A 20,066-nucleotide genomic window follows, 5' to 3' on the forward strand; every position below is an offset into this window, starting at 1 on the left:
TCTGTCTTCCGTGAAGGACATTCTTCCTTTTCACGTGAAGAAACTCGTCTTGGCAGTCATTAACCTTCTTATGGTCAATTTTAGTACAAGCGAGAAGTCTTTTTTGCTTTGGAGTTTGAAGAAAGACATGGAATAATTAATTCACGATCATGTATACAGATAGGGGTCAGACCTACCCTGTTATCTTTCGGGGGATAACAGGGTAGGTGGGTACGTTGTAAGAAGGATTTGTTCCAAGCATTCCACACACACACAACAGTGAATTGGATAATAATCTGGAGGCATTTTCGTGTCCTACCGCAGTAGCTACGGCAAGCGGAGCGAAATAATCGAAGTGCATATAGAAATACAGTGCTTGCTTCGAAGCAAGTTGGAACATCCGAGAAATCGCAGAGAAAGAGAGCGAGTTGGAATATCCCGTGGTTGGACCAGCAGAGCACGTAAATGGGTGGAGTATGCAAGCATGAAGTGGAATAAGTCGCATAAAAACAATAGGAACGAAATACTCACCAGGGATAGATCTGCGCATCAGCTGGGGGTGCCTTGAAGATTTCATGATCAGATTAAGAAAGATTTGAGGGGCGAAAAAAAAGGACCAAAGGAATGTGAATAAAAGTCATTTCCATTCAAGCTATCCACTAAACCTCACACAACCCAAGTGTAATAAATAAATAAATATATATTGTGTGGTTTTTATCTTGTCACATTAATTGGCGAAATTATTTCTAAAAGTGGTGAGAGTAATGAAGCCTTTTTGTGCGAAGCAATTTTACAGGTGAACAAAATGGATTCTTAATATAGAGCTGTTTTTCGTTTCTAATTCATTTTTAATTTCTTTCCCTCGATTGAATAAAACTACGACCAGTTGTGTAGTTTAAATATTGTAAGGCCGATTCATTTTTCATTTGCCGAATTACAAAATACTGTACTTGTATTTGCGTTAAACGCTTGGTATACATCATTGTTAAAATATAACTAGTTTATAAATGAACCAACAAACTTACACCGATTAGGCTAGATTTATAATTGTTAAAAATGATTTAAAAGCCAATAGATTTTCTACATCTGTCATAAGTATCCATGTGAAATTGCAAGTCATTCTATCAAGTACTTTGTTGTATACAGCTGTCTGAAGCAAAAGTGTTGTCTGTATCCCTTGAAATGGATAAAATTGAGTATTGTGGAGTTGTAAAAAAAGGTTTACCGCCAAAAGAAATTCATTCGAAGTTCATAAAAGTTTATGGGCACTCTTCTCTTTCATTTTCGACAATTAAGAAATGGGCTGCCGAGTTTAAACGTGGCCATACGAGCCTTGCAGATGATCCAAGTGAAGGACGTCCAAAAAGTGTAACAACACCAGAAATCATTGATCGAGTGCACGATGTGGTATTGGATGACCAACGAATCAAAGTGCGTGAAATTGCTGAGACTATAGGCATTTCCAAAGAACGTGTAGGATATATTTTGCATGAAGAATTGCAAATGAAAAAGCTTTGTGCAAGATGGGTGCCACGTTTACTCACAGTAGATCAAAAACGCACTCGCATGAAAATCTCTGAACAGTGCTTGGAGCGTTTGAACAAGAATAAAACTGATTTTGCGCGTCGATTTATTACTATGGATGACACTTGGATTCACCATCACACACGCCACAATCCAAACAGCAGTCCAAACAGTGGACAGAAGACAGTTGTCAACGCCAAAGAAGAAAAAGTCGGTTTCATCAGCAGGAAAGGTCATGCATCGGTGTTTTGGGATGCTAAAGGCATTTTGTTTATTAAATATCTTGAGAAGGGTAAAACTTGAAATCGCTGAATCATGAAAAGAGTAAAACAATAACCGGGGATTATTATTCCGATCTTTTAACCAGACTATACGAAAAAATTCGTGAGAAAAGACCCGGTTTGCAGAAGAAAAAAACATCTTTCATCAGGACAATGCACCTGCCCACAAAGGTGTTTTGTCAATGGGAAAATTAAGGGATCTGCACTATGAATTGTTGGAACATCCACTCTATTCCCCATATTTGGCTCCTTCTGATTTCTATCTCTTCCCAAAACTAAAACTCTTCCTCGCTGGTCTGCGTTTTTCTTCGAATCAAGAAGCGATTGCAGCTGTAGAGGGGTATTTTGCAGATCTTACTGAGAACCACTACAGGGACGAGATAATGGCGCTGGAATAAATGTATTAGTCTCAAGGGAGATTATGTTAAAAAATAAAAATAAGTTTTCAATTATAAATTCGTTCTTTCATTGTTAGGCCGAGAACCTTTTCAGACCATCCTCATATTACAGTTAAAGAAATTTTCGCGAACTTTCCAAAATGTCGACTGTTTTAAATGTTTTTTCCCTGAAACTCTTCAACGGCTCTTTTACATAATACACTCGTAACCATCCAGGAGGCAAACGCTTATCTTGAAAACCTTTGAAACAATTTACGAAGAGTGTAGCGTAGTCGGCAAGATTCTCATTGTTTGAAAGACCCGACTTCGAATCCCAGCTAGGACAAAAGAATCCATCTCATAAGAACTTTTCGGGGAAGATTAGCTACTGATCTTAGAAATAGCAGGGTACAATTTTTTCTTCTGCGAAACAAACCCCTCATAGAATAATAGATCTCGGGAAATTAACCTTCCTATCGCAGCTTATCGTCAGGTATTTCTCGTTTTCAACTGAAGACTGCGTATGTTATCACTTCGTTAGTATGGCGAGAGGGTGGGTTCCGCCCTCCGTCTTCGCTTCAATGCCACAGTTAATTTTTGCGACCACATTCAGGTATACTAAATGTACGTTCGTTCGTTCTAATTTTCGACCTACATTTCTCCGATCCAAGTCGCATCACACGGTCGAGTAAGCAGTTTGATGTGCTTCCCACGTTGACGAGTCAACTACCTGCTTTTGTAGGTTACGCTGTGAGAGAAAGATTTCGGACTGAATAAATTATTTACTTGATGTAGCGAAGCGATGCCATGGTTGTTGTGCGAACAGCAAACCTCTTACTCTGATTTACAGAGTACTGCAAGTGGCCTCAAGAATAGTTGAAAGTCTGTCAGATATGTTTCTTCCCACCACCACCACCACTCTATATGGATAGGCAGTGTAGAGAGAGAACATACCTGAAATACCCGACAAAACACTATTAAAATACAGTAACCGTAGTTCATTGCACCTTTACGATACCCTCCGAGGTAAGACACCTCGCTTATTGGTTCTGGTTACGGATCATAAATAACATGAAATAGCAATCGGCTGCGCGATGAATAGTTTAAAAGTAAAAAAAGGATAACAGCTTCTTAATACTAACACGTATTAGTTTTCAAGAACAAGCGTCGCGAATGAAATGCATAAAATATTCAAGAAAAAGGGCTGTCTTTCAAGAATTAGCCAGTTGCTACGAGTTTCATTTACAGCGCTATTAATTCTCAGCTATTCGAATCAACACTAGCCCCACCTATGAAAGGTTGAAAAAAAAGTATATTAAGTAGGCCGAGGGTTAAGCTGACATGAAAATAGAGCGTGACTTTTAAATCACTTTGGTCTTTTCTTAAATAAAGGTGGTGGCTTCAGGCGTCACAATGGAGGATTTAGAGCATCAATTCCTCTAATTTATGTTCAAAACCTGTAGATGAAGCGGGGAACTTTATATAAAACCTTTCCATGTTCGGATGATAGTTTGTCTTTAGGGAAAGCACCTCTCGGGCTCAGGAAGTGAGATGTACATATTTCGGTCGCAGTATGAGGCAAACGTGAGTTAGCCGGAACAGCTTGCTTCTTCATATGTAAGGAGGCAGGGTCACTCCCTCCTACTCCATAAACCTCCAATTGTCGGGATAACTTCAGCAGTTAATAGGCACGACATTCTCTCCCTTTGACCGCAGTTGCTTCTCATCTAATTCCTCAGGAAAAAAACAAAAAAAGGTAATGTACACTGACTGGAAGTTAAACAATCCACTGCAAACTAAGATTTTTAGGCCCGCCATTGGGTGCGAATTGTGGTCTTTTTAATGAAAAGTAAATGTCGACTAGTTTACGGAGCCACTTTCACTCAAAGGAATGATATCTATCTCATTTTTGCGTTTAATATATTCACGATTACTTGGAAAATGTTAACGAGGGTTCCATGAAAATTCATCGAAAAACAGTTGATCGAAAATGGTAACTAAAATTTCATTAAAATTGATCCAGCCAAAGCGGAACTGATAATATCCTTTCGAAACTTTTTTTGAAAATGTTACAAAAAGCGATCTATTTGGAACAAAAACTGAACCGTGCAGACAACTTCTTGTACCGACAACTTCTACTAATTCCTCTACGTCAGAGAGTTATTGTAATACATAATTTGGACACGTTATTTCTTTGGTCGCCCCGAATATAGCTGAACTGAAAACAGGAACGGTTCGACATTTTCTTGTAAAAGTTTCAAATAGCGAATCCGAGTAAAATTCATCCCATAATAATTGCTGTATTGAAGTCGCACATTACTACTAGCAACAATAATGGATTCTGTCGATATAAAAGAAGCTGTTTAGTTACCCTGGGTAGTTGGAATCCCATGAACGACGCGTATAATTTTTATCAGTCCTGTTCAGCTGAAGGTAAATTAGCAGGCATAATACGGAGATGGCTGGTCCTTTCCTCCCGGAAACAGGCAAGTCAGTCCCATGAACAGATATGAAACAGTTATCGGACAAAAAAGACAATAAGAAACTATATTTTTCTGTAATTATTCCCTATTAAAGTAGCATTGCTTTCTCACTCTGCCCGGTTCAGTTTTTGTTCTAAATGGATCACTTTTCTCATAACATTTCGAAAAGTTAAAATTTTCGTTAATGAGATCTTTTAATGTAAGTAAGTTTATCCCGATAGACTTCAGGATATCACATGTTAATGTGATATTTGAGATTAAAAGCAAAACGTAATGTCCTTACGTTTTGGATAAATGATTTTCATCGCTCGGTGTGACATAACCTTGCCAAGTTAAAGATGCTTCAAATATCCACTCTTGAATATGTAGAGCAAGGGTTCCCAAGTTATCTAGCGCCTTAGTCCATTCATAAACAGTACTAATGTAGATTCCAACTTTTTATGGGCGAGATTATCATTAAAAACTGGAATGTTTATGGACAAGCTGACCATCGGCTTTATTTTTCCGCATAAGATTTTTCTTCTTGCAATACAACATCCGGGAACTGGGTTTTATGAAATTGATTTCTTGCAACTATACAAAACTAGCTACCCACTACAGTAGCTGTCTTGAAATCAAGCCTTAAGCGAACCATGCGCATTCTGATTATGTTACCTTCGGTATTTACATCTTCTGTCACTCAAAGTATTTGTGCATTTGCGGCATACTAACACACCTCGAAAGGAAATTTCGCTCTTCGTGGTGTGTGCAGCTTATCTCGATTTTGCTGAGTTTTCGAAATTCTTAGTTTTGCAACGCCACTGTCGCTCTTTTTTTTTTACGCGTTCCTCCTGTTTGAACTCGTTTAAGGGGCGGAAGTTTGCTAGTGGACAACATTTTAAAACATCTTAAATACAGTTTTCCAGGAGTTATTCAATATTTCTTTTAAAAAATGGTTCTTCCTAGCGAATTCTGATAACATTTATAGATTCAGAAAGAAATATTTTACTAATGGACCAAAGAGGGTAAAGGAAGTTGAGAATACACGAAACTAATCGCTATCCCACGAGTTTACTCTGTTCGTTTTTCGTGGGCATAACTGATTCTCTTTACATTCCCGCGGGTCAGATAAGAGCGCGTTTAAATAAGGTTACTGCAAGTCTTGAATTACTTTGCTAGTTGGTGAGAACAAACTAAGATTCCAGAAATTGGACTTTAAGAAAGACCCACTGCATGGGTTTTTCTTTGCAAAAAAAGTAATGCAATGGATAGCATCTCTTTGATGAATCCAGTAATATCACCTGCTTAGGAACAGTAGCTGACACCCAATCTGACACCCTTCCTTAAATATGCATAAATGAGATTGAATAGAATTTATTCCAAGACGAGGACTCGAAACTTTTCTGGGCATGACTTTTTTCTTTCCCCCTTAAGTTACTGAAGTGATGTTTGCTAACTTCAATTTCACTTAATTGAGGTTAGCAAACTTATAATCTTTGATCTCGCAGCCAAGTGGCTAAAAACTATTCTTTTAAATACAATTATCTAAGGGTTAGATAATCCACGAAAGAAATCATCGCAGGTTATTCTCAATTCGCTTTGGTTCGGAAGTCGAATTAAGAATATCCTCATCACGATTGCTGATTTCTGAACAAGAAACTTGTTTGGTTTGGAAAGACAAGAGTTCTGATTTGTGTAGGCTTTTATAAGAGTGATCAGATCTCAAATGGAGACACCAGTTTTGCTACGAGAAATTTTAGTTCCCGAAAGCAAACAAACCCTTCCCAGAACAGATACAACGCTACTGCACAAAGTGATTGAACTTCACTTGAGATTAGAAATCATCAGAATCACTAGCTGCTGTTCGTAAAATTGTCCCTTAGAACTCGCATTAAAGTCCCACTAAATCGTGACATTTTAGTAAAATATGAAATTACCGAATAAATATTAAATGAATCACAAGAGGGATCCCAATTAACTTCAACTTTCAAACGTGTGCAAATTATATGCGCCGCTTTGTCTTTATTCGCATCAAAGAATTTGTAAAATCTGGGTGAGTGAAGTTTCACAATATTAAAACCACAGCTGTAGAGTTAATTCACACTGGCCAAGATAAATGTAGATAAAATTAATAAATTCACAAGGGAATTGGATTTCACAGTGATATTACTTTGTTTTGCTGATTAAAATATTAGTGGACAGTAGTTGGAGTGACATTTTAATTAGCTGTTGTAGTAAAACTGATTTAATTAGAAAATATTTCATAATAAAACCAATGATATATCTTGAACCACTTAATTTGTTTTCTGTAAGTTAATATTTTTCCGTATTGAAGTTTTATTGTCCTTATCATTAAAAAAAAATCACCAGTGAATAAAATATATCGAGTCACCCACACGAAACCATTGCTTACAGCATAATGTAAGAGTCGTGATTTATAATATTTAAAGATCAATCATTTTAATTTTTTTTCAGACTGCAAATTTAATGGCAGAATTATGAAACATCGGAAAAGCATGCGGTTGACTGTAAAGCACGCTGGAGCAGCTGCACTTTTTGAAGCGCCAAGGTCATTTCACTTAATATATGAAAGCGTTCGGTGTGAAGACCGTGATTATAATTCATTGCGTTCTCTCTTTGTATAAAGTGTTTGGAAAGCTAACATAAATGATATCAAAACGAATGCATAAGAAGAATGGGGAACCGTACACATTGCGAGAACCAGCGACAGAATAACGTGGTTTCCGAAATTAATAACATTTCGGTAATGCGAGCACCTCCTTACTCATAAGAAACGAAGACCTCTTTGGGTAGAAAGGATTCTGATTAGGAAGACCCCGGAGAACATTTTTAAGGAATTTAAGATTGAAGATAAGTTGGTCAATCTCATCCTGGGATTAAACTGTTTCCCCCCCCCCCCCCCTCCATGAATTGCATAATCATTGGTCGGCCAAGTAGTTGCCTACTCGCTCTCCACCGAACTGGTCTGAGTTCAGCTGTGGGCATATTATGTTTGTGATAGATGTGATGGGAGATGAATTTCACCAGCAGGTGTTAGACCGCATCCCACCAATGGAGACCTGAAGTGGCTTGAAAAAGTTCCATGTGTGGTTTAGAGCAGCGTTCCGGATTATGCTTTTTTTTTTAATTTATTTTAATTAAAGAAATCTTTATCCCCACCGATGATACTCATCTATTACAGGTGTTAAACCATTTTTCCCCCTCTTCAAGGACGGGAAGCAGTCCTTCAAATTCGATATAATGAGCCCTCAAATTGATGTATCTTCTGTTTGTTGGCGTTCTATGCAACTGGAGAGAATTTGCTTGACTATCTTGATCACAATTATCACCTCTGATTATCATAGAGAATGAAATCATGCTAATGAATATCTGATGCTCTGTGGAAGAAAAACTTGCCTTTAAAATTCTCTAAAACTTGAAGACAACCCTCGTGTATGTTAAAACAAGATGGTGTGAGAAAGAAATGCAGATCAATGAAACATCTTTCAGACTTTTCGTGCTTCATACATATACTCCTATACAGAGAATTAGATGGACAACCCCAGATCATGGACTGTGCTGATGTTCAACTCCCTGATAGCGGTGCATATTCAGGCAAAGCCATGCAGCAGAATGGGGGAACAGAAGTCATTCAACACTATTTGAATAACAGACTCAATTCTTTCAATCAAATCTGTTGGGAGATTATTTCTTCATTGTAGAATATTTCTACAGTGAAGAAATACAAGCTCCACAGGATTATTTACAAATAAATGTCACCAAGTTTTTGTTGTTGAAGAACATAGAGCTCCCAAAACTAGTTGGATTCTTTAATATCTCCTAATGGAATTTAATTCTGGGACACTGTCGATCCTACAGCTTGCTAATTCTCAGAACCGGATACGATGATCCATGTGTTACTAAAGGCGTAGTGCAATTGGCAAGGTGGCAATAGCATGAACGCTATGCGAGCATGGACACTTGGATGAGATATAGGTGGCAGTTTGTTTTCGTGGTTTATGGGGAAGATATTTTACATACGTCTTCAAGAAAGTGTTTTTCTGATCTTTAAACTTTCTTCTAAAAAATCTTCAGGGCATGGTCTTTTTTTTTCAGATTTTTGTTTCTTTTGTTTCACCTGGTAAAGCGAAGCGAATTCTGTAAAACAGAATTGTTGGCCTGACTGGCCGAGTGGTTAGCGTATCCACTCTCCAGCCAAAAGGCTGCGGGTTCGAATCCCGCCGTGGGCATGGATGTTTGTTTGTGAAAATACTAGTGGTGGTGGTCGGCGGTAGATGGCGTAGATGAAGGTAGTTGCGACGGAGAGTTGTAGAGTAGGTGCCCTCCTTCGACGAGTCCTTGGAGGTATCACGTAATAATAATAATAATAATAATATGTATTCTCCATTTGCTTTCCTTTGACCAATGGTAGAAGCTTTAAGAACAAGATCTGGCCTTTGAACATTAGAGGAAGGTATGAGAGCCGTCACGATTGCTTCATCTTTTTGATCTATGCAATTCCACATATGTTCTACGGGATTCACGTCCGGCGAATTCAGTTATCATAATACCCAGAAACCACTTTCATACGATACCGGCAACACAGCATGGTGAATGATGCTACTGGACCACACCCGTGATTTCTGAAAAGAAAGCGACCATGAAGATGCTATGTACACTGCCAACCAGGCGGGTATTTGTTTTGTGATTTTTACCTTAATTTTTCTGAGAATTTCGGTTATTTTGCAAAGAAGTATTGATAAAGATACACACTAAGTTACTTGTGTATATTTAACAGGTAACGAATAAATTACCATAACATACGAATAATGATATAAAAGTCTCGGTTATCTAATCCACGTCCTGATGGATGTGGGGTGGGGCAGAACAAGGAAACGCCCTCTTCAGATCAGATACGGGACTTAACGTTTCTTCGGCTTCTAAAGCGATGATCGTGCACCGAAATTCATCTCTCACCATATTTACGATGGGATTCTAACTCGCAGCCTGGAAAGCAAATACGCTATCCACGCGACCAACAATTTACGCTGTTCTACGATTTACTGACCGTACTTCGAATAATATAAAACGATAATATTATTTGGAATGTCCTTAGTTTTAAATTATTTTAGACTTGCATATATTTTAATGGCATTTTTTGCCAACGAAGACGATTAGCCCATCTTCGGTGACAGGACAAAGCTTCAGCATTGTGGTTTGAATTCCAGTGTCACCTGAGTATTAGTGAAATCTGCATGCAGAGTTTATTTTCAACAGGGTGTGTGTGTGGGGGGGGGGATGTTTAGACTCGAGTTAGTTTCTGAATTATCCGACCTTTGTTCTGTCCAGGTATGAATTCATTATAAGGTTCCCTTGCGAGTGGATTGCCCTTAAAAATATTTAACAATGTGGATGTAGTTCACTGATTAAAAGAGGAATTTTAAGATAATATTATACTACCTTAAAATTACTTCTTGTGACAGTTTCAAGGTCATTGAGATAACGTAGAATGAAGTGATTGAAAATGAGAATCTGTGTAGTATTCTGTTATAGAATGAAAGTAGTAGTTCCCCCCCCCCCCCCTTAATGTAGTATTTCTTCAATTTTCAAACGAATTAAAAATTTATCTTAAACCTCTTAAGAATAAATCGAAATATATTAACACGATAGTCCGAAGCGATTAGATTTTAACTAAATCATTGCATTCAAAACAGACTTTTTCATTACGTACTTGAAGCGAAATTATATTTAGACAGAAACACTTAAATAGATTCAGGTGTGAGGGGATGCAACGGTTTGAGAATAAAATGGCTTAAATACATCGAAATATTACAAACGGGAAAGTCGCTGGAAACAATTCCGATATTTTTTAAATGTTCCTACTACGCTGCTCCTTTCACCACACAAGTGCTAATCTAAATAGGAATTAACCCACCAGTCCATGCACCTTTAATTTTATGATGGAATGATTTTTTCCCCTCTTTTAAGAATAGATTGCATGATCTTATTTTACAACCACCTAAAACACGTTACGATATCTTTTTATGCGTGAATAACCACCTTTTAGTGACTCGAGTTTGTTGCTCTTGTGAATTAATTCACTTGTCCTTCACCAGGTGGCGATAATCACTTGATAGCCTGTCTGAACATGGACGTTCATTGAAGTGCTCACCTTCCCATGTCTGTCATACGCAAGCAGAAAAAAGTTCTCTCCTGAAATGTAAAATACAACTTGGTGAAACTATTCTAGGATATTCAAATAATAAACCAATTAGTTGTAATGCAGCTTTTCTTTTTAAACAGCCAAAATCTCAGCATGTTTTTCTTGGTGAACACACTCATCTCATTTATTACTGAATTTCGGATCATTTTATCGCTTACATAAAACATCATAGTGATCTCTTTAATAGAACACGCTGAATAATTTCTGTGACCATTTAGGAAAATACACAAAGACATTTGATATACTGAGATCGCAATAGCGCTAAGGTGAGTTTCTCTAAAAACTGTTGCTTGCAATAAATTCAGGAGGGAGACTGCAACGAAATTGTGTGATTGACTCAAAAGGAAACACTTATTTCCCATTGATAAATGCAGTTCTTTGAATTTTCATCTTAGAAACAGATACTAACTCAGCAAGCATTGCAGGTTTGTACTACTAATTCCCATCAGACGTCTAGAAAAGTTAGTTAAAAGAAGTGCAGTAACTTTCACCATATTATATCCATTCCATTTCTAATCTCGCCAGACTTTTCGTCCTCTTAATATCAAATACTTTTTATGATTCAGATGGATGCGTAACTCTCCAGATTTTAGGTTTCTCCGAATAATGCAAAGTAACTTTTATTTGGAAACCTCAATCAGGTCACAGAGAATGCTATCCATGAAGAAATTAGTTGTATACTTCACTGGAAAACTCGTGTGATAGGTGGTTATGGTCTTAAAAACATGAACGCTGAAATAATTTTGTTAAAAGGTTGTGTATATTCATTTCTTCGTAGACAGCCAGCAACAGACTCCGGCACCGAAACATTTTATTTTAATATTATCAATGGAATGAAACCTTTCTTGGTAATTTTTACATGGCACCGAAGTGAGTGGTTTCATACAGAAGTGGATTTATCCTCCCTAGAATGCAAATGAACTCTCCTTCAGAACGCATGAATATCAACGGCATCACCCTGATCTGAACAACCCAATGCAGGTTAAGAACCAACCTCTAATTCTTTTATTTTAATTGTAGAGCTAAACGGATAATATTCACTGTGATATTTCGAAATGTCGGTGGTGTGTTCCTCATTGATTCAAGCCTCCTTTTCGGGACGACGAGAAACTAAATCGTCTTTATTTGATATTCAATATGAAGTCAGTATGTCTTCGTCCAAGGATTAGAAGTAATGACTACGCTTGCAATATTCAAAAGCTTTCGACACCCGGTTGTGCCATTCTCAGAATCAAAGCGAATAAGCTGTTACGTTATTCTACTAAATCTAGATGCTAAACAACCTCCATAAATTACTTTAAGTAACATTTCATCAGTTATCATTTTTTAATATCAGTTCCGTCCATTAAAATGTAGTTACCCTCTTACATATTTAGTACTGTGAAAAAGCTTGGAGTTAGATGCGAAGGAAATAACTCCCAAGATCAGAAGGAACTTTTCTGCAATCCCTTCAGGCCTCCAAGTAAGTAAGATGGGGATTGTTGTCTCAATGGCCTAATCACCATTAGGAGACCGCTGTCCCCATCACCACCGCAACCTATTGGTCCTATTTTTCTTCATCCTCTTCAAGGCCTACGATAGAGGACAAATTATGCTGCCATTTTAAATTTGGAGATTTAATGCTCTTCTACCAAGTGGTTTCGGGTTTGAATGGCACTGCGATCACGGATGTTTTTGAATACCTGAACAGATTATAGATGTCTCTCATGTCCAAGTGGGAGAGTTGAAGAAGCTTGAAAAAGAAAGCCCTGTTTTGTCTCTAGAACAAACTACAGAGATTAGTTTCGTGAGTGGGCTAAGCTTTAGATAATGTACTATGAGTTCATAGCCTTTTCGGTTTGAGATCGACGTTAAAACATGTACATACATTTATTCAAATATTTATGCATTTATACATTTGCATAAATATTTCCCGGAATGCTTTGGATCAGTCCATCCAAATATTTAAATTTACTTGCTGTTAAACGCTCAAAATTTTAGGTGTCATAATTTTCTTGGCAGCGAGATAGAATTATTTCACTAAATGAAGTAATTGGCCTCTTTCGTACACTGAATGAATTTCGTACATTGGTTTCCTACTTTTCTTACTAAGATGTTTTAAAATAAGGTAAACCCTCAAGAGAAATATATACCTACATCGCTGTTGTTGCTACTAGTAATGTTATACGTCTGCAGACAGACAATAATGAAGTACCGATTATTTTTAAAATTTGTAAGGACTAGAAATTTACTCCTCAAGCTTCTCTCTTAAGTATACAGTACATTAAGTTTTTTTTTTTTTCCTCTCGTTCTCTTTGTTTTGTAAAAATTGTTCACAGTTTGTTTAGTAGAATTCAGCTTTCCAATATTCGTGATGAATACGTGTATCATCCATCCCGTAGTTCCAACTTAATGTTCGTCAGTCGGGAACCTTCGACTGCATATTCCAGCCTCCATCCCGAACTGTGTTCTCGACTAGTTTGACTTTAGCTGAAAGCACATGTTCTCATAGTTTTCGATTTCTAAAAAGAACAAGTTAACTTGCAGTCGGTTTAATTTTTTTATTTTTATAAATAGCGTCGTATTCTCATAAAAATCAATTAACTTATTCCATCCTAAACGCCTATAAGAAACCCTCCTTGTCAAGATTAGGATATGAATGTCCCCCCCCCCCCCAGAAGCATGAAAAAAAAACAAAAAAAAACACTCATCTACCGAAGACAACTAAAGTTCCAGTTCATCCGAGTACTTACAAATCGCACGTTGGCCAAGTGGTTTGCTTATCCGCTCTTCAACCAAAAAGGTTCGAATCCCGCCTTGGGCATGGATGTTTATATATACAACACATGGACTGATTTACCATGGAAGAAATAGACATAACTCTCGCCCCCCCCCCCCCCCCCCCCCAATGGGGAGAGTCCGTCAACAATGAAGGAGATCAAAGTGCACTCTCGTATTAACCCTTGAATTACAGGTTGTACGATATGTAGCATATGGGTCCATAGGTAGGCAGAATGATAGTAAGAAAGAGTTGAGAATGGCAAGTTAATAGACAAAGATGGTGGCGATAATCCTGTCCATAACAAGTTTGTTCATACTTTATTCGGGGGGGGGGGACGTCCATTAACACATACTGATAGCTTTTTTTCCCCCTCAAAAAGCATGAATATACTAATTAGTGAAATTTAATATAATGGCAGCGTGGTAATAATTGACTAGTGATTTAGAGGGACTTACCTGATTAAATCTTGGTCGGATTTCAGCTCTTTAACATTGATATCCTCAACTCTGTGCACACAAATCCTGAAAAACAGAATACAATTCATTGAACAGATTCTTGACAGTATTGACGGCATAAATCTAAACATAAACACGAATCACTACAGTTAAATGAACAGAACTTATGTCAATTGATTGCAGAGCTGATAATGGAACTAAATTGTGGTAATTTTAACAAGAACTATCATGCACAACACAGTTTTTATTTTTAATATTTCCGGTTATTCTTTAGAAGAATGATATTTCAAGTCGAAATATCCGTGGCAATTTTGCACATAACATTCTGTATTCCAATTTCTTTCCCTTCCTCCTCCATTGAATTGTTTCTGTAGGTTGTCAGCCTCTAGTGCTGCTGTAAATCTCGTGTGAATAGCACCAAATCTCTTGGATACCAAATTCCTGAGAGAGAACGAGGAAATGAAAGTCCTACGTTAAGCTCAAGTTTACATTCAAGCAGCACAGAATAATTCAGGCCACATAAATATGAATACAGCGTAGTTGATAACCGCCAAGATTAATAAAGAAATCTTATATTCACGAACGAATAATAAAATTTATTCTCCAAAGGTTAAGGTCACTGACATTGGTAATAATTCAAAAGCTAGTTTTATTGTCAATGAAGGGAATCGGAGCATCATCCTATAAGATCATACGAGAAAATGTTCAACATGCCAATCTTATTTTATTTAAATCTTCAAGGGAGTGGAAGTCTTTGGTTGCAAAGACCCGAGCTAAAATTCTGTAAATGCGACGATGGTTCCCAGAGGGATTGTTTTCTCCCGTACATGACCTTTTTTTTTACGCAAAAGGTGCGATTAGCAAGAATGACTTTGTGATATATCGTGCGCGTGATGGACTATAACTCATACACACACGAGAGGTTGCACAATCTATAGCACACTCATGCCCTGCAGGTACACTTAGTGTATGTTAACATCACTAAATGTAAATATTAACTTATGTCAGTTCTATTCGGAATAATTTATATCGAACACGGACAGTAGTAGGACGCTCGAAGTGTTACAAAATCGAGTAAGAATACGAAACTGTCTGCCTCTTCGTTGTTAAAGAAATGCAACCTTGGATGAAAACGAGGTCAGTAGTTCACAGTCAAATATATCATTACAAAAAATATGAAAAACGCAATCATACTAACTCTCAACCTATTAACCCCCGAGATTTGTTTGTTCAGGCTATTTTCTCTGTTCTGACAATAGAGTGGGAATGCAAGAGTTTTTTATCAACTGAAAAATCAAGAAACAAGTGCTAAAATGAAAGCTGTTGGGAATATATGGTCGAAACAGAAAATTTCAGCGGGTTTGTCTTGCTTGGTTTACGATAGCAGACTTCCCCGAGTTTGCTAACTTTTAGCAAACTCGGTACTAGTACTATAGGCCAACAGAACCTGGTAGCTTGGTTGGTTTCGACAGAGTCCTGGGTTCGAATCCCATGTATGATGCGAACCTCATCGGAGATTATCAATTAAAAGCGAGTTAAGCGGTCTCGTACTTCGTGGAGGTATGGAGGTTTTCCCCCCTCCCAGAGACTGGTTTTTCATCCCTCTAAATAAGCAAACCAGTCGCCATGAATACACACACACCTACAGACAGAATATTATTGGACAAGAAAGTCAAAAGGGACACCACCTTGCTATAGGAAATGTTGTGGTACTCTTCGGGGGGGGGGGGGGAAGCTTGATGACTTTGAAAAATTACATCACAGAAGCAAGCACATAATATCACTGAATACGGGATAAATTTCTCCCAAGAGGTTCGAAAATGGAATCTTCAACGTTGGTCGAGTTTGTCTTGCTTAGATTTAGACTGTCCTGATTGAGTAAGAGAACAGCACAACTGGATATCCAGTTCGCGACGTTGAGATCGGTAATACTAATATCCGATGTTCATTCAAGCAAAACTTTGCGTTGTGCACTTCCAAAAAAAAAGTAGGGAACTACAGAAATCTGATCTCAAAGAATATATTAAGATCTATCTATTAGCATAATTACTTATTCCGAGGCGGGCATTGTTTCCTAGGGAAACATCAGAACCATCAGGCCATCTAGAATGATTTTTGACAGCCGTTGCGTACAACGCTTGAAAGGTAGACTCACTTTTTGTAAACTGAAGTATAAATGACGTTCTTATGTGTCGGACAAGGCTAGTAAACAGATGGCACTGAACTCCATATTCTCATATAATAGTCATGTATATGATTCGTCTGAATAACCCATTCGGAATGGAACTATTTCATGATGAAGTACAAATAGGGAGAAAATATACCTACTATTATGAGATAAAGTGAACGCCATCTGTAACTGAAAGCTATTGAAGAGGGTGAAGTTAAAGGGTCCCGAAATAAACGCTCTAATTGAGCTTTTCAAAGTGGCCGCTACAATCGTCAGCTGGCTTCATTCAGACTCGAATTATATATCAAGTTTAGAGTTGCGAGGTAAGGAAACGAGTGCATTTACCTCACTAATTCTGGTAACAAGCGCCTGGGCTATTGAAGGTATTCTGCTCTGAAGTATCACCTGTTTTTAAAGGTTTCAGTGTAACTCGTTTAGAACCTCATAATTTCGGATACACTCAATTCTGCAATTAGGTAAGGATATGAACAGTGCCTACGAAGTATTTAGGAGCGCTTCGTTACCCATATTCATCTTCTGTTGTGCTTAAAAATAAATATAAACAATCCCTTCCTAGTCTGGTTGGCCTATTCGCTCTTCAACGGGCTGCGGTCCACACAACATTTACGGATGTGTTTTAAAAACTGTTTAAAGTTAGCGTAGAATACAGCAGTGATGCGAACATTACAAAACCACAACCAAATACGAGATAACCATTACGATATGCTATTTCAGAAGTGCCGTAAATAATTACAGTCCTTAATAGCACGTACGTACAAAGCTCATTAGTGTGACTACAATTCTTCTATTGAAGGAAAGAGACCATTACTGACGGTAAGAAAAAGAAATAATATTGTACTTGCATCGATTTTTGAACCAACTAGTGGTACTTTAGACCCATTATTGATCGCAAGTTTCAGAACCTGCCCTTGGGGGTATGACAAAGCAGATGTTGTCCGATGATCATCTTTAGTAGCCTGACATTTTCCCGTGTCTTGAAGTCCGGTAAAGCATGATGAAAATGGTAGATCGGCGAGTACATCGCCTGTGCTCACACAATAACTGAAAGACAAGCCTGGTTTTATTTCCACCTTCCTAAGTTTTGGTTTTATATTTTGCAGAACAGTAACTTCGTTACTGCATAATTAGAAAACATTTACCCTTTAAAAAAATTCCTCGGAGTAGTAATATTAACCCGTCTAATGTCAGGTTTATGAACGATGACTTTTTTTTCCCCAAGGAATCTACAGAAAGAACTTTTGCTCTGTACATCCTTATTGTACGCAGCAAAATCTGTCTTCTTGCTTAAGACAATCGTTGAACTATGTAGCACATGTACGAGGAGAAGTGAACACTGTTTTTTTCTTTAGAAAAAAAAAATTACCTGGAAATAACAGCAACTAAGAGTACTCTAAATTCTGAGTTTATATCTGACCTAGTTTAAGGGATGATCGATAGGCATCCGGAAAAATAAAGAAAGAATGCAAAAGTCGACTTCATGGAATATTTGAAAAGTAGGCGGCTCTCTGAAATGGAGAGAGAGAGAGAGAGAGAGAGAGAGAGAAACAGTGTAGTGAAAGAATAACACGTAACAAGGCAATTGGAAATCAATTTCGGTTCTAGACCGGTGAGTTTGGGATTCGCACTGGATGCTCTGCTAGAGAATTACAAGACCAGAAGTTATGACACGAATGATTTAAGTTCTGGTAATCTAATAACGACGAACAAAGTGTCCTTAAGTTGTATTTAGCAAATTTGCATGCGATCAAGAGATAAGTGCAGGATTGTAATGCCATCCTATCATAAAACCAGCAGGTATCTGTTTATGGTTTTTTTTTTTTTTTTGCAATTGGCAGTTTAAAATCCTCGCTTTCAAAAACTGTTCTGCTCTAGTTTCTCCAAACGACTCTCAAAACTGTTTCCAATTTTTCTTTGAAATGAAGAAGTTGCAAGTAAAAGAACGTGCCCGAGTTGTGGCACGAAATAAAATTTCCTAATTTAATGCTATAGAAGAAATGCAATAACTGAATAGTTGCAGATCATTTGAAGTAGGACGGTCATGGAACTTGATGCAACGTGTAAATAGCACGTTTCTCAATGAAAGGAGGAGTCACAATGTTTCTAAGTTATGTATCTTGTGAGAGATTCTACAAAGCAGGACAAGTGTCGGTCGAGCCTTGATTCTCCTGACCAAAGACTCCAGTTATTAACCGCTTGGGACATTCTTTGTAATGAACTAAGATTTTCAAATGCAGAATCATAGAGCAGGTAGTTGATCTTCAATGCACGTTAGGAAGGACAATAACACAGGAGTTCGATAAACTATACGACCGCAGGTCTCCGCATTTCCAGCAACTAGGAAGATATTTTAATCCTCTTTCTTCTAAAAAAAAAAAAAAAAGAACCTCTTACTGACTGATTGGACAAATATGGCCGACTGATTATCGGATTAACAAGGAAGTTATGAATAATTAATAATTCCTTCAAGTGGAGGTATTGTAATGGTAGCAAAAAATATACCATGCGTAACTTTTTAACGTCATTAAGTTACTTGTGCTTTGGGCGCAATGTTTATAAATTCTAATTTGATTTTTAGAAGAGAATTGTTTGTTTTGTGGAATGAAAACCCAGGATTTCTCGGAGAAAAATCATGGCATCCGTGAGAATCGAAGCTAAAGTCATTTCAATCAGAAGGAAATACTACAAACTACGCTACGCAAGTGCTTCGATTTTAAACCCGGCCTTGCCTGAACATGCTCTGCATGAATTTGTGTTGAGAGCAGTTGTGGAATTAAAAGCAAGACGAAAGGAAATTTAAATACAAATGATTAGTAATAGACAAAATCTTAAATCAAAAGCTGTGAAACAGATCACACACACAGCGCAAACAATCAATAAAAAAAAAAGGGGGTGCGTTAGTTATTCGTAACAGTTGTTACTCATTTTGCAACAGAAAGTATTCAATTACAGCGAGGGGAGGGGAATTCACATCCTTGCCATAATTCAGTTATAATGGAACTATAGAGCAAAAAAAAAAATAAGCAGTATTTTAACTTAATGAAGCATGTCTAGAGAGGAAAAAGGTTTCTGGACAAAACTTTTAACTCATCCACCCTACTGCAGGTTTACAATTCGTCTGAATTACAGCGGAAGCGCGACTGAGGTCAGTGTGTGTTTCTTCATTGCCTTCGTTTTTCTGGTGGGTTTGAATGCCTTAAGTTTCCCACCGGACAACCTCCGTATGAGACCGGTTAAACTCACTTTCAGATAAAAATACTTCATGGTTACTTTCGTCCTAAATGACGTTTAAAATCAAGAGGTGTTTCTGGGCAAACGTGATGGTCTCGCGACTGTGACAGGGAAGTGTTCCTCAAAACACAGGAGCAGTTTAACCACGTCCTGCACTACAGCGGCCTTATAAATAATAGACATCAGGAGAAAGCGCCTCTTACAGCTGCTTAATGTGGTCAGGGTTGAATTTTTGATTTTCCATTGTTTTCGTGAGAGTTGTCAATGTTTGCAACAAAGACATTTTATTTAATGAACTAACGAACCAGACATTATTTTTGTAAAAACATCTCAGGATGTCCAAACGCTACTACACATTTATTACAATACTCGTGTTTTATCTTATGTAGTAGACGTATTAAGTTGTATTACCACTAACAATGATCCGATTGAAAGGAAAAAAATGAGGTAACCGAACAAATATTAGCAGAGTTCTATATATTAAATTTCATGTTTTTTTTTTCTTAATCAGCGTGAAATGAATATCAGTGGAATCATTTTGCGAATAAAATCTTGTGTCGTATCCTGACTTATCTTCTGCACTTT

This window comes from Typopeltis vanoorti, chromosome 2, assembly GCF_054136105.1.
Source record: "Typopeltis vanoorti isolate ZY-2024b chromosome 2, IOZ_Tvanoo_1.0, whole genome shotgun sequence".
Taxonomy (NCBI): Eukaryota; Metazoa; Arthropoda; class Arachnida; order Uropygi; family Thelyphonidae; genus Typopeltis; species Typopeltis vanoorti.